We start from the raw sequence: 14,376 nt of genomic DNA, 5'->3' as shown, positions 1-14,376 counted from the left end.
CACAACGCCCGGGTTGCACCGTGGCCTGTGTGCTTGGGGCGCCTCGGGTGCGCGCTCGGTGTCGCCCCCGCGCGCGCGGTAGTGCGGGCAGCGCACCCCGGCCCGGCCCGGCCCCGACGAGAACGCAAACGGGCAAAAGGTTTATTCAAATAGCATTGCGACGCCCGGCGAAAAACTAAAAAAGGGTGCAACACCGGGACTTCCCGGGAGGTCACCCATCCCAGTACTACTCCGGCCCAAGCGCGCTTAACTGCGGAGTTCTGATGGGATCCGGTGCACTAACGCTGGTATGATCGCACCCGTTATGAGCTTGTCGCAGTGTGTACTTAGCAAACCGCGACCCACGTGCGAATCCACCCCGGCCACCCACCCCCGTCGAGGTGCACACCCTCCCTCGCGAAGTGCGCCCCGTTCGCCAAGTGTGAGCCCTGCCCGGGTGCGCGCACCTTGCTAGGGCGTCGGGTGTGCACCCGGCCCGGCCTACGTGCGTGCACCTGGAGGGGGCGTCGTGTGCGTGCAGTGTCCCGTCTGCAACGCGGTGCCCACACACCACCTCGGGCGCAACGACCTGCGCTCACATGTGGGCCGAGTGCACCTTGGTGCATGTTCGGGGCGCCTCGGGTGCACGCTCGATCTTGCCCCGGTGCACCAAGGCGCTCGGTTTGCCCCGGGTGCGCACTTGGTGCAAGGTGGGCACCCAAAATAGGGATCAAGCACCAAAACACAAGTTTCGGGATGCAAAATGGGACCCAAGGACCACAAATGCGTTCCAAGACCCATGATGGGTCCACGAGAACAAAAATGTGTTCCGAGACTTAATAAACAAATATTGGGTTTTAGGAGAAGAAACATGCTCTGATGCCCAAAACGAGAATCGACCCCGAAAAGGCCACAGGCCAAAAGTGGGATGCGAGACAAAAAAAAATGGGACCCGAGGACCAAAATTGGGTTCCCAGGTCGAAGACAGGGCAACCGGACAAGAAACGACCTCTAAGGCTCGAAATGAGTCCCGACGACTAAAACTTGACAAGAAGCACCCATCAGGCACCCAACTCGACACCCATGGGATGCCGACCCACCCGGGCTTCCACCTAGCACACCTTGGCACCCACCCACCCTCGCACCCAACCTCGCACCCAACTTAGCACCTTTGAACCCACATTGGCACTCACCCTGACCCTGGCACCTTGGAACCCACATTGGCACTCACCTTGACCCTGGCACCCACCTTTGCACTCACCTTGGGACCCACCCTGGCTCCCACCTCGGCACCCACCCAGACACCCACCTTGGTTCCTTGGCACCCACCTTGGATCCTTGGCACCCACCCCGACACCCACCTTGGCACGCAACTTGGCTACTTGCCACCCACCTTGGCTCCTTGACGCCCACCCCGACAACCACCCCGTGACCTACCCTGGCTAGGGTTGGTGCACACCCACCCTGGTGCCCACCTTGGCACCCACCCTATGACCCACCTTGGCACGCACCTTAGTACCCACCCCGTTACCCACCCTAGGACCCACCCCGTGACCCACCTTGGCCAGGGTGGGTGCCTTGGTGCGCACAACTTGCCTGGGCTGCACACCAGGGCGGGCTCAAGATGGCACCCGCGTTCCGTTTTTTTCACTATCTTTCAAAACGGAAATTTTAAAATCTCATTTTTTTCTTTTTTTTGCCTTTTCTGGAAATTAGTGAAGGCAGCGCATCAAAGGTGCGCAATGCTGGTGCGAACCCGGGAGCGCTCCGATGTGTGCTCCAAGGTGCGGCGTGCACGAAGTCCGAGCCCGGTTTGCCCCGGGTGCGCACCTCGCGTGCACCTTCGCCGGGGTGAGCACCTTGGCTGGGTTGCGCGCCCTGGTGCGTACCAAGGAGCGCTCTGAAGTGTGCTCCAAGGTGCGGCGTGCACGAAGTCGGAGCCCGGTTTGCCCCGGGTGTGCACCTCGGGTGCGCACCTCGCGTGCACCTTCGCTGCGGTGGGCACCTTGGCTGGGTTGCGCGCCTTGGTGGGCACCATGCAGTGCACGAAGTCGGAGCCCGGTTTGCCCCGGGCGCGCACCTCCGCCAGGGTGGGCACCTTGGTGCGCACAACTTGCCTGGGCTGCGCATCAGGAAGGGCTCAAGATGGCACCCGCGTTCCGTTTTTTTCACTATCTTTCAGAACGGAAATTTTAAAATATCGTTTTTTTTTGCCTTTTCTGGAAATTAGTGAAGGCAGCGCATCAAAGGTGCGCAACGCTGGTGCGAACCTGGGAGCGCTCCGATGTGTGCTCCAAGGTGCGGCGTGCACGAAGTCGGAGCCCGGTTTGCCTCGGGTGCGCCCTGGTGGGCACCATGGTGCGCACCAAGGAGCGCTCCGAAGTGTGCTCCAAGGTGCGGCCTGCACGAAGTCGGAGCCCGGTTTGCCCCGGGTGTGCACCTCGGGTGGGCACCTTGGTGCGCATGCCTTGCCTGGGCTGCGCACCAGGGCGGGCTCAAGATGGCACCCGCGTTCCTTTTTTTTCACTATCTTTCAAAACGGAAATTTTAAAATCTCATTTTTTTTTGCCTTTTTCTGGAAATTAGTGAAGGCAGCGCATCAAAGGTGCGCACCTCGCTGCCCACCACGGTGCGCAACGCCGGTGGGCACCCGGGAGTGCTTCGAAGTGTGCTCCAAGGTGCTGCGTGCACGTTGTCGGAGCCCGGTTTGCCCCGGGTGCGCACCTCGCGTGCACCTTCGTCGGGGTGGGCACCTTGGCTTGGTTTGCCCCGGCTGCGCTCCGAAGCGGGGTTATTGGAGCGCCGCCTCTTTTTTTGTCGGAGCGTTTGGTGGGGTTTCTCGCATTGGCTCTTCCGAGGCCCGGTTGCCACCCTGGCGCGCACGAAGTCGGAAGTAGGGTTAATTGCCCGGGTGCGCACCTTTGCCAGGGTGGCACCTTACCTGGGCTGCGCACCAGGGCGGGCTCAAGATGGCACGCGCGTTCCGTTTTTTTCACTATCTTTCAAAACGGAAATTTTAAAATCTCCTTTTTTTTTTGCCTTTTCTGGAAATTAGTGAAGGCAGCGCATCAAAGGTGCGCACCTCGCTGCCCACCTTGGTGTGCTCTGAGGTGCGCACCCGGGAGCGCTACGAAGTGTGCTCCAAGGTGCGGCGTGCACGTTGTCGGAGCCCGGTTTGCCCCGGGTGCGCACCTCGCCTGCACCTTGGCCGGGGTGGGCACCTTGGCTGGGTTTGCCCAGGGTGCGCTCCGAAGCGGGGTTACTGGAGCGCCCCCTCTTTTTTTGTCAGAGAGTTTGGTGGGGTTTCTCGCATTGGCTCTTCCCAGGCCCGGTTGTTGGGTGCGCTCCCACCCTGGCGCGCGCGAAGTTGGAAGTTGGGTTAATTGCCCGGGCGCGCACCTTCGCCAGGGTGGGCACCTTGGTGCGCAAACCTTGGCTGGGCTGCGCACCAGGGCGGGCTCAAGATGGCACCAGCATTCCCTTTTTCTCACTATCTTTCAAAACGGAAATTTTAAAATCTCGTTTTTTTTTTGCCTTTTATGGAAATTAGTGAAGGCATCGCATCAAAGGTGCGCACCTCGCTGCCCACCTTGGTGTGCTCCGAGGTGCCCACCACGGTGCGCAACGCCGGTGCGAACCCGGGAGCGCCCCGATGTGTGCTCCAAGGTGCGGCGTGCACGAAGTCGGACCCCGGTTTGCCCCGGGTGCGCACCTCGCGTGCACCTTGGTGCGCACACCTTGGCTGGGTTGCGCGGCCTGGTGGGCACCATGGTGCGCACCAAGGAGCGCTCCGAAGTGTGCTCCAAGGTGCGGCGTGCACGAAGTCGGAGCCCGGTTTGCCCCGGGTGCGCACCTTCGCCGCGGTGGGCACCATGGCGTGCACGAAGTCGGAGCCCGGTTTGCCCCGGGTGCGCACCTCGCGTGCACCTTCGCCGGGGTGGGCACCTCGGCTGGGTTGCGCGCCCTGGTGCGCACCAAGGAGCGCTCTGAAGTGTGCTCCAAGGTGCGGCGTGCACGAAGTCGGAGCCCGGTTTGCCCCGGGTGTGCACCTCGCGTGCACCTTCGCTGCGGTGGGCACCTTGGCTGGGTTGCGCGCCTTGGTGGGCACCATGCAGTGCACGAAGTCGGAGCCCGGTTTGCCCCGGGCGCGCACCTCCGCCAGGGTGGGCACCTTGGTGCGCACAACTTGCCTGGGCTGCGCACCAGGAAGGGCTCAAGATGGCACCCGCGTTCCGTTTTTTTCACTATCTTTCAGAACGGAAATTTTAAAATATCGTTTTTTTTTGCCTTTTCTGGAAATTAGTGAAGGCAGCGCATCAAAGGTGCGCAACGCTGGTGCGAACCTGGGAGCGCTCCGATGTGTGCTCCAAGGTGCGGCGTGCACGAAGTCGGACCCCGGTTTGCCCCGGGTGCGCACCTCGCGTGCACCTTGGTGCGCACACCTTGGCTGGGTTGCGCGCCCTGGTGGGCACCATGGTGCGCACCAAGGAGCGCTCCGAAGTGTGCTCCAAGGTGCGGCGTGCACGAAGTCGGAGCCCGGTTTGCCCCGGGTGCGCACCTCGCGTGCACCTTCGCCGCGGTGGGCACCATGGCGTGCACGAAGTCGGAGCCCGGTTTGCCCCGGGTGCGCACCTCGCGTGCACCTTCGCCGGGGTGGGCACCTTAGTGTGCAGACCTTGGCTGGGTTGCGCGCCCTGGTGGGCACCATGGTGCGCACCAAGGAGCGCTCCGAAGTGTGCTCCAAGGTGCGGCCTGCACGAAGTCGGAGCCCGGTTTGCCCCGGGTGTGCACCTCGGGTGGGCACCTTGGTGCGCATGCCTTGCCTGGGCTGCGCACCAGGGCGGGCTCAAGATGGCACCCGCGTTCCTTTTTTTTCACTATCTTTCAAAACGGAAATTTTAAAATCTCATTTTTTTTTGCCTTTTTCTGGAAATTAGTGAAGGCAGCGCATCAAAGGTGCGCACCTCGCTGCCCACCACGGTGCGCAACGCCGGTGGGCACCCGGGAGTGCTTCGAAGTGTGCTCCAAGGTGCTGCGTGCACGTTGTCGGAGCCCGGTTTGCCCCGGGTGCGCACCTCGCGTGCACCTTCGTCGGGGTGGGCACCTTGGCTGGGTTTGCCCCGGCTGCGCTCCGAAGCGGGGTTATTGGAGCGCCGCCTCTTTTTTTGTCGGAGCGTTTGGTGGGGTTTCTCGCATTGGCTCTTCCGAGGCCCGGTTGCCACCCTGGCGCGCACGAAGTCGGAAGTAGGGTTAATTGCCCGGGTGCGCACCTTTGCCAGGGTGGGCACCTTACCTGGGCTGCGCACCAGGGCGGGCTCAAGATGGCACGCGCGTTCCGTTTTTTTCACTATCTTTCAAAACGGAAATTTTAAAATCTCCTTTTTTTTTTGCCTTTTCTGGAAATTAGTGAAGGCAGCGCATCAAAGGTGCGCACCTCGCTGCCCACCTTGGTGTGCTCTGAGGTGCGCACCCGGGAGCGCTACGAAGTGTGCTCCAAGGTGCGGCGTGCACGTTGTCGGAGCCCGGTTTGCCCCGGGTGCGCACCTCGCCTGCACCTTGGCCGGGGTGGGCACCTTGGCTGGGTTTGCCCAGGGTGCGCTCCGAAGCGGGGTTACTGGAGCGCCCCCTCTTTTTTTGTCAGAGCGTTTGGTGGGGTTTCTCGCATTGGCTCTTCCCAGGCCCGGTTGTTGGGTGCGCTCCCACCCTGGCGCGCGCGAAGTTGGAAGTTGGGTTAATTGCCCGGGCGCGCACCTTCGCCAGGGTGGGCACCTTGGTGCGCACACCTTGGCTGGGCTGCGCACCAGGGCGGGCTCAAGATGGCACCAGCATTCCCTTTTTCTCACTATCTTTCAAAACGGAAATTTTAAAATCTCGTTTTTTTTTTGCCTTTTATGGAAATTAGTGAAGGCATCGCATCAAAGGTGCGCACCTCGCTGCCCACCTTGGTGTGCTCCGAGGTGCCCACCACGGTGCGCAACGCCGGTGCGAACCCGGGAGCGCCCCGATGTGTGCTCCAAGGTGCGGCGTGCACGAAGTCGGACCCCGGTTTGCCCCGGGTGCGCACCTCGCGTGCACCTTGGTGCGCACACCTTGGCTGGGTTGCGCGGCCTGGTGGGCACCATGGTGCGCACCAAGGAGCGCTCCGAAGTGTGCTCCAAGGTGCGGCGTGCACGAAGTCGGAGCCCGGTTTGCCCCGGGTACGCACCTCGCGTGCACCTTCGCCGGGGTGGGCACCTCGGCTGGGTTGCGCGCCCTGGTGCGCACCAAGGAGCGCTCCGAAGTGTGCTCCAAGGTGCGGCGTGCACGAAGTCGGAGCCCGGTTTGCCCCGGGTGCGCACCTTCGCCGCGGTGCGCACCATGGCGTGCACGAAGTCGGAGCCCGGTTTGCCCCGGGTGCGCACCTCGCGTGCACCTTCGGCGGGGTTGCGCGCCCTGGTGGGCACCATGGTGCGCACCAAGGAGCGCTCCGAAGTGTGCTCCAAGGTGCGGCGTGCACGAAGTCGGAGCCCGGTTTGCCCCGGGTGCGCACCTCGCGTGCACCTTCGGCGGGGTTGCGCGCCCTGGTGGGCACCATGGTGCGCACCAAGGAGCGCTCCGAAGTGTGCTCCAAGGTGCGGCGTGCACGAAGTCGGAGCCCGGTTTGCCCCGGGTGCGCACCTCGCGTGCACCTTCGCCGCGGTGGGCACCATGGCGTGCACGAAGTCGGAGCCCGGTTTGCCCCGGGTGCGCACCTCGCGTGCACCTTCGCCGGGGTGGGCACCTCGGCTGGGTTGCGCGCCCTGGTGCGCACCAAGGAGCGCTCCGAAGTGTGCTCCAAGGTGCGGCGTGCACGAAGTCGGAGCCCGGTTTGCCCCGGGTGCGCACCTCGCGTGCACCTTCGCCAGGGTGGGCACCTCGGTGCGCACACCTTCTCAATGTTTTCTTGCCTTTTCTGGAAATTGGTGAAGGCAGCGCATCAAAGGTGCGCACCTCGGTGTGCTCCGAGGTGCGAACCCGAGAGCGCTCCGAGGTGCCCACGAAGTCGAAAGTCGGGTTAATTGCATTGTTTTCCCCGGGTGCGCTCCGAGGTGCGCAACATCGGCGCGCACCAAGGAGGGCTCCGAAGTGTGCTCCAAGGTGCGCACGATGGCGTGCACCTCTGGTGCGCACGATTCGGAGCTCGGTTTGACCGGGGTGCGCACACCTTGGCTGGGTTGCGCACCTTTTGTGCGCTCCAAGGTGCGCACGAAGTCGGAGCTCGGTTTGCCCCGGGTGCGCACCTTCGCCAGGGTGCGCACCTTGATGCGCACGCCTTGGCTGGGCTGCGCACCTTGGTGGGCGCCATGGTGCGCACCTTTCGTGCGCTCCAAGGTGCGCACGAAGTCGGAGCTCGGTTTGCCCCGGGTGCGCACCTTGGTGGGCGCCATGGTGCACTCCGAGGTGCCCAAGATTGGTGCGCACCAAGGAGCGCTCCGAAGTGCGCTCCAAGGTGCGCGCGAAGTCGAAAGTTGGGTTAATTGTCCGGTTTGCCTCGGGTGCGCACCTTGCGTGCACCTTCGCCAGGGTGGGCGCCTTGGTGCGCACACCTTGGCTGGGCTGCGCACACCTTGGCACCCGCGTTTCCTTCATTTTAAATTTTTTTTTTTTACAATCTCTCAAGTGGGAAATTCTATAATCTCAACTTTTTTTGCCTTTTCAGGAAACTTTTGAATGGAGCGCATCATTGGTGCGCTCCGAAGTGTGCTCCAAAGCTCTCTCCAGCTGCGTGCACCTGCCCCGGCCGCGCACCCGGCCCCGCCCAGCTTCGCTCACCTGTCCCGGGCGTCTGGTGCGGAACCTTAGAGTAAGAAACATCACCGTGCACCTTGGCCAACGTGCGCGACTCGACCGAGCGCGCACTGGCCGAGGTGCACACCGATTTCACCTGGGTGCGCGCGCAGCACCTCGGGCGCACCGGGGTGCGCGCACAACGCCCGGGTTGCACCGTGGCCTGTGTGCTCGGGGCGCCTCGGGTGCGCGCTCGGTGTCGCCCCCCGCGCGCGCGGTAGTGCGGGCAGCGCACCCCGGCCCGGCCCGGCCCCGACGAGAACGCAAACGGGCAAAAGGTTTATTCAAATAGCATTGCGACGCCCGGCGAAAAACTAAAAAAGGGTGCAACACCGGGACTTCCCAGGAGGTCACCCATCCCAGTACTACTCCGGCCCAAGCGCGCTTAACTGCGGAGTTCTGATGGGATCCGGTGCACTAACGCTGGTATGATCGCACCCGTTATGAGCTTGTCGCAGTGTGTACTTAGCAAACCGCGACCCACGTGCGAATCCACCCCGGCCACCCACCCCCGTCGAGGTGCACACCCTCCCTCGCGAAGTGCGCCCCGTTCGCCAAGTGTGAGCCCTGCCCGGGTGCGCGCACCTTGCTAGGGCGTCGGGTGTGCACCCGGCCCGGCCTACGTGCGTGCACCTGGAGGGGGCGTCGTGTGCGTGCAGTGTCCCGTCTGCAACGCGGTGCCCACACACCACCTCGGGCGCAACGACCTGCGCTCACATGTGGGCCGAGTGCACCTTGGTGCATGTTCGGGGCGCCTCGGGTGCACGCTCGATCTTGCCCCGGTGCACCAAGGCGCTCGGTTTGCCCCGGGTGCGCACTTGGTGCAAGGTGGGCACCCAAAATAGGGATCAAGCACCAAAACACAAGTTTCGGGATGCAAAATGGGACCCAAGGACCACAAATGCGTTCCAAGACCCATGATGGGTCCACGAGAACAAAAATGTGTTCCGAGACTTAATAAACAAATATTGGGTTTTAGGAGAAGAAACATGCTCTGATGCCCAAAACGAGAATCGACCCCGAAAAGGCCACAGGCCAAAAGTGGGATGCGAGACAAAAAAAAATGGGACCCGAGGACCAAAATTGGGTTCCCAGGTCGAAGACAGGGCAACCGGACAAGAAACGACCTCTAAGGCTCGAAATGAGTCCCGACGACTAAAACTTGACAAGAAGCACCCATCAGGCACCCAACTCGACACCCATGGGATGCCGACCCACCCGGGCTTCCACCTAGCACACCTTGGCACCCACCCACCCTCGCACCCAACCTCGCACCCAACTTAGCACCTTTGAACCCACATTGGCACTCACCCTGACCCTGGCACCTTGGAACCCACATTGGCACTCACCTTGACCCTGGCACCCACCTTTGCACTCACCTTGGGACCCACCCTGGCTCCCACCTCGGCACCCACCCAGACACCCACCTTGGTTCCTTGGCACCCACCTTGGATCCTTGGCACCCACCCCGACACCCACCTTGGCACGCAACTTGGCTACTTGCCACCCACCTTGGCTCCTTGACGCCCACCCCGACAACCACCCCGTGACCTACCCTGGCTAGGGTTGGTGCACACCCACCCTGGTGCCCACCTTGGCACCCACCCTATGACCCACCTTGGCACGCACCTTAGTACCCACCCCGTTACCCACCCTAGGACCCACCCCGTGACCCACCTTGGCCAGGGTGGGTGCCTTGGTGCGCACAACTTGCCTGGGCTGCACACCAGGGCGGGCTCAAGATGGCACCCGCGTTCCGTTTTTTTCACTATCTTTCAAAACGGAAATTTTAAAATCTCATTTTTTTCTTTTTTTTGCCTTTTCTGGAAATTAGTGAAGGCAGCGCATCAAAGGTGCGCAATGCTGGTGCGAACCCGGGAGCGCTCCGATGTGTGCTCCAAGGTGCGGCGTGCACGAAGTCCGAGCCCGGTTTGCCCCGGGTGCGCACCTCGCGTGCACCTTCGCCGGGGTGAGCACCTTGGCTGGGTTGCGCGCCCTGGTGCGTACCAAGGAGCGCTCTGAAGTGTGCTCCAAGGTGCGGCGTGCACGAAGTCGGAGCCCGGTTTGCCCCGGGTGTGCACCTCGGGTGCGCACCTCGCGTGCACCTTCGCTGCGGTGGGCACCTTGGCTGGGTTGCGCGCCTTGGTGGGCACCATGCAGTGCACGAAGTCGGAGCCCGGTTTGCCCCGGGCGCGCACCTCCGCCAGGGTGGGCACCTTGGTGCGCACAACTTGCCTGGGCTGCGCATCAGGAAGGGCTCAAGATGGCACCCGCGTTCCGTTTTTTTCACTATCTTTCAGAACGGAAATTTTAAAATATCGTTTTTTTTTGCCTTTTCTGGAAATTAGTGAAGGCAGCGCATCAAAGGTGCGCAACGCTGGTGCGAACCTGGGAGCGCTCCGATGTGTGCTCCAAGGTGCGGCGTGCACGAAGTCGGAGCCCGGTTTGCCTCGGGTGCGCCCTGGTGGGCACCATGGTGCGCACCAAGGAGCGCTCCGAAGTGTGCTCCAAGGTGCGGCCTGCACGAAGTCGGAGCCCGGTTTGCCCCGGGTGTGCACCTCGGGTGGGCACCTTGGTGCGCATGCCTTGCCTGGGCTGCGCACCAGGGCGGGCTCAAGATGGCACCCGCGTTCCTTTTTTTTCACTATCTTTCAAAACGGAAATTTTAAAATCTCATTTTTTTTTGCCTTTTTCTGGAAATTAGTGAAGGCAGCGCATCAAAGGTGCGCACCTCGCTGCCCACCACGGTGCGCAACGCCGGTGGGCACCCGGGAGTGCTTCGAAGTGTGCTCCAAGGTGCTGCGTGCACGTTGTCGGAGCCCGGTTTGCCCCGGGTGCGCACCTCGCGTGCACCTTCGTCGGGGTGGGCACCTTGGCTTGGTTTGCCCCGGCTGCGCTCCGAAGCGGGGTTATTGGAGCGCCGCCTCTTTTTTTGTCGGAGCGTTTGGTGGGGTTTCTCGCATTGGCTCTTCCGAGGCCCGGTTGCCACCCTGGCGCGCACGAAGTCGGAAGTAGGGTTAATTGCCCGGGTGCGCACCTTTGCCAGGGTGGCACCTTACCTGGGCTGCGCACCAGGGCGGGCTCAAGATGGCACGCGCGTTCCGTTTTTTTCACTATCTTTCAAAACGGAAATTTTAAAATCTCCTTTTTTTTTTGCCTTTTCTGGAAATTAGTGAAGGCAGCGCATCAAAGGTGCGCACCTCGCTGCCCACCTTGGTGTGCTCTGAGGTGCGCACCCGGGAGCGCTACGAAGTGTGCTCCAAGGTGCGGCGTGCACGTTGTCGGAGCCCGGTTTGCCCCGGGTGCGCACCTCGCCTGCACCTTGGCCGGGGTGGGCACCTTGGCTGGGTTTGCCCAGGGTGCGCTCCGAAGCGGGGTTACTGGAGCGCCCCCTCTTTTTTTGTCAGAGAGTTTGGTGGGGTTTCTCGCATTGGCTCTTCCCAGGCCCGGTTGTTGGGTGCGCTCCCACCCTGGCGCGCGCGAAGTTGGAAGTTGGGTTAATTGCCCGGGCGCGCACCTTCGCCAGGGTGGGCACCTTGGTGCGCAAACCTTGGCTGGGCTGCGCACCAGGGCGGGCTCAAGATGGCACCAGCATTCCCTTTTTCTCACTATCTTTCAAAACGGAAATTTTAAAATCTCGTTTTTTTTTTGCCTTTTATGGAAATTAGTGAAGGCATCGCATCAAAGGTGCGCACCTCGCTGCCCACCTTGGTGTGCTCCGAGGTGCCCACCACGGTGCGCAACGCCGGTGCGAACCCGGGAGCGCCCCGATGTGTGCTCCAAGGTGCGGCGTGCACGAAGTCGGACCCCGGTTTGCCCCGGGTGCGCACCTCGCGTGCACCTTGGTGCGCACACCTTGGCTGGGTTGCGCGGCCTGGTGGGCACCATGGTGCGCACCAAGGAGCGCTCCGAAGTGTGCTCCAAGGTGCGGCGTGCACGAAGTCGGAGCCCGGTTTGCCCCGGGTGCGCACCTTCGCCGCGGTGGGCACCATGGCGTGCACGAAGTCGGAGCCCGGTTTGCCCCGGGTGCGCACCTCGCGTGCACCTTCGCCGGGGTGGGCACCTCGGCTGGGTTGCGCGCCCTGGTGCGCACCAAGGAGCGCTCTGAAGTGTGCTCCAAGGTGCGGCGTGCACGAAGTCGGAGCCCGGTTTGCCCCGGGTGTGCACCTCGCGTGCACCTTCGCTGCGGTGGGCACCTTGGCTGGGTTGCGCGCCTTGGTGGGCACCATGCAGTGCACGAAGTCGGAGCCCGGTTTGCCCCGGGCGCGCACCTCCGCCAGGGTGGGCACCTTGGTGCGCACAACTTGCCTGGGCTGCGCACCAGGAAGGGCTCAAGATGGCACCCGCGTTCCGTTTTTTTCACTATCTTTCAGAACGGAAATTTTAAAATATCGTTTTTTTTTGCCTTTTCTGGAAATTAGTGAAGGCAGCGCATCAAAGGTGCGCAACGCTGGTGCGAACCTGGGAGCGCTCCGATGTGTGCTCCAAGGTGCGGCGTGCACGAAGTCGGACCCCGGTTTGCCCCGGGTGCGCACCTCGCGTGCACCTTGGTGCGCACACCTTGGCTGGGTTGCGCGCCCTGGTGGGCACCATGGTGCGCACCAAGGAGCGCTCCGAAGTGTGCTCCAAGGTGCGGCGTGCACGAAGTCGGAGCCCGGTTTGCCCCGGGTGCGCACCTCGCGTGCACCTTCGCCGCGGTGGGCACCATGGCGTGCACGAAGTCGGAGCCCGGTTTGCCCCGGGTGCGCACCTCGCGTGCACCTTCGCCGGGGTGGGCACCTTAGTGTGCAGACCTTGGCTGGGTTGCGCGCCCTGGTGGGCACCATGGTGCGCACCAAGGAGCGCTCCGAAGTGTGCTCCAAGGTGCGGCCTGCACGAAGTCGGAGCCCGGTTTGCCCCGGGTGTGCACCTCGGGTGGGCACCTTGGTGCGCATGCCTTGCCTGGGCTGCGCACCAGGGCGGGCTCAAGATGGCACCCGCGTTCCTTTTTTTTCACTATCTTTCAAAACGGAAATTTTAAAATCTCATTTTTTTTTGCCTTTTTCTGGAAATTAGTGAAGGCAGCGCATCAAAGGTGCGCACCTCGCTGCCCACCACGGTGCGCAACGCCGGTGGGCACCCGGGAGTGCTTCGAAGTGTGCTCCAAGGTGCTGCGTGCACGTTGTCGGAGCCCGGTTTGCCCCGGGTGCGCACCTCGCGTGCACCTTCGTCGGGGTGGGCACCTTGGCTGGGTTTGCCCCGGCTGCGCTCCGAAGCGGGGTTATTGGAGCGCCGCCTCTTTTTTTGTCGGAGCGTTTGGTGGGGTTTCTCGCATTGGCTCTTCCGAGGCCCGGTTGCCACCCTGGCGCGCACGAAGTCGGAAGTAGGGTTAATTGCCCGGGTGCGCACCTTTGCCAGGGTGGGCACCTTACCTGGGCTGCGCACCAGGGCGGGCTCAAGATGGCACGCGCGTTCCGTTTTTTTCACTATCTTTCAAAACGGAAATTTTAAAATCTCCTTTTTTTTTTGCCTTTTCTGGAAATTAGTGAAGGCAGCGCATCAAAGGTGCGCACCTCGCTGCCCACCTTGGTGTGCTCTGAGGTGCGCACCCGGGAGCGCTACGAAGTGTGCTCCAAGGTGCGGCGTGCACGTTGTCGGAGCCCGGTTTGCCCCGGGTGCGCACCTCGCCTGCACCTTGGCCGGGGTGGGCACCTTGGCTGGGTTTGCCCAGGGTGCGCTCCGAAGCGGGGTTACTGGAGCGCCCCCTCTTTTTTTGTCAGAGCGTTTGGTGGGGTTTCTCGCATTGGCTCTTCCCAGGCCCGGTTGTTGGGTGCGCTCCCACCCTGGCGCGCGCGAAGTTGGAAGTTGGGTTAATTGCCCGGGCGCGCACCTTCGCCAGGGTGGGCACCTTGGTGCGCACACCTTGGCTGGGCTGCGCACCAGGGCGGGCTCAAGATGGCACCAGCATTCCCTTTTTCTCACTATCTTTCAAAACGGAAATTTTAAAATCTCATTTTTTTTTTGCCTTTTATGGAAATTAGTGAAGGCATCGCATCAAAGGTGCGCACCTCGCTGCCCACCTTGGTGTGCTCCGAGGTGCCCACCACGGTGCGCAACGCCGGTGCGAACCCGGGAGCGCCCCGATGTGTGCTCCAAGGTGCGGCGTGCACGAAGTCGGACCCCGGTTTGCCCCGGGTGCGCACCTCGCGTGCACCTTGGTGCGCACACCTTGGCTGGGTTGCGCGGCCTGGTGGGCACCATGGTGCGCACCAAGGAGCGCTCCGAAGTGTGCTCCAAGGTGCGGCGTGCACGAAGTCGGAGCCCGGTTTGCCCCGGGTACGCACCTCGCGTGCACCTTCGCCGGGGTGGGCACCTCGGCTGGGTTGCGCGCCCTGGTGCGCACCAAGGAGCGCTCCGAAGTGTGCTCCAAGGTGCGGCGTGCACGAAGTCGGAGCCCGGTTTGCCCCGGGTGCGCACCTTCGCCGCGGTGCGCACCATGGCGTGCACGAAGTCGGAGCCCGGTTTGCCCCGGGTGCGCACCTCGCGTGCACCTTCGGCGGGGTTGCGCGCCCTGGTGGGCACCATGGTGCGCACCAAGGAGCGCTCCGAAGT

At 62.6% G+C, this 14,376-nt stretch overlaps 2 non-coding genes across 2 annotated transcripts; both read right to left on the bottom strand.

The window, feature by feature from the left end:
- Positions 1–182: 182 nt before the first annotated feature.
- LOC131866125 (5S ribosomal RNA) lies at positions 183–301 on the bottom strand. The gene has a single exon (XR_009364757.1). It is a non-coding gene; the product is annotated as a 5S ribosomal RNA (ribosomal RNA).
- A 7,805-nt stretch (positions 302–8,106) lies between these two features.
- On the bottom strand, positions 8,107–8,225 carry LOC131866106 (5S ribosomal RNA). The gene has a single exon (XR_009364738.1). It is a non-coding gene; the product is annotated as a 5S ribosomal RNA (ribosomal RNA).
- Positions 8,226–14,376: the final 6,151 nt, after the last annotated feature.

Source organism: Cryptomeria japonica, unplaced genomic scaffold, assembly GCF_030272615.1.
Source record: "Cryptomeria japonica unplaced genomic scaffold, Sugi_1.0 HiC_scaffold_132, whole genome shotgun sequence".
Classification (NCBI taxonomy): Eukaryota; Viridiplantae; Streptophyta; class Pinopsida; order Cupressales; family Cupressaceae; genus Cryptomeria; species Cryptomeria japonica.
Note: the sequence above shows the minus strand (reverse complement) of the source record. Positions and strands in the feature narration are given on the sequence as shown.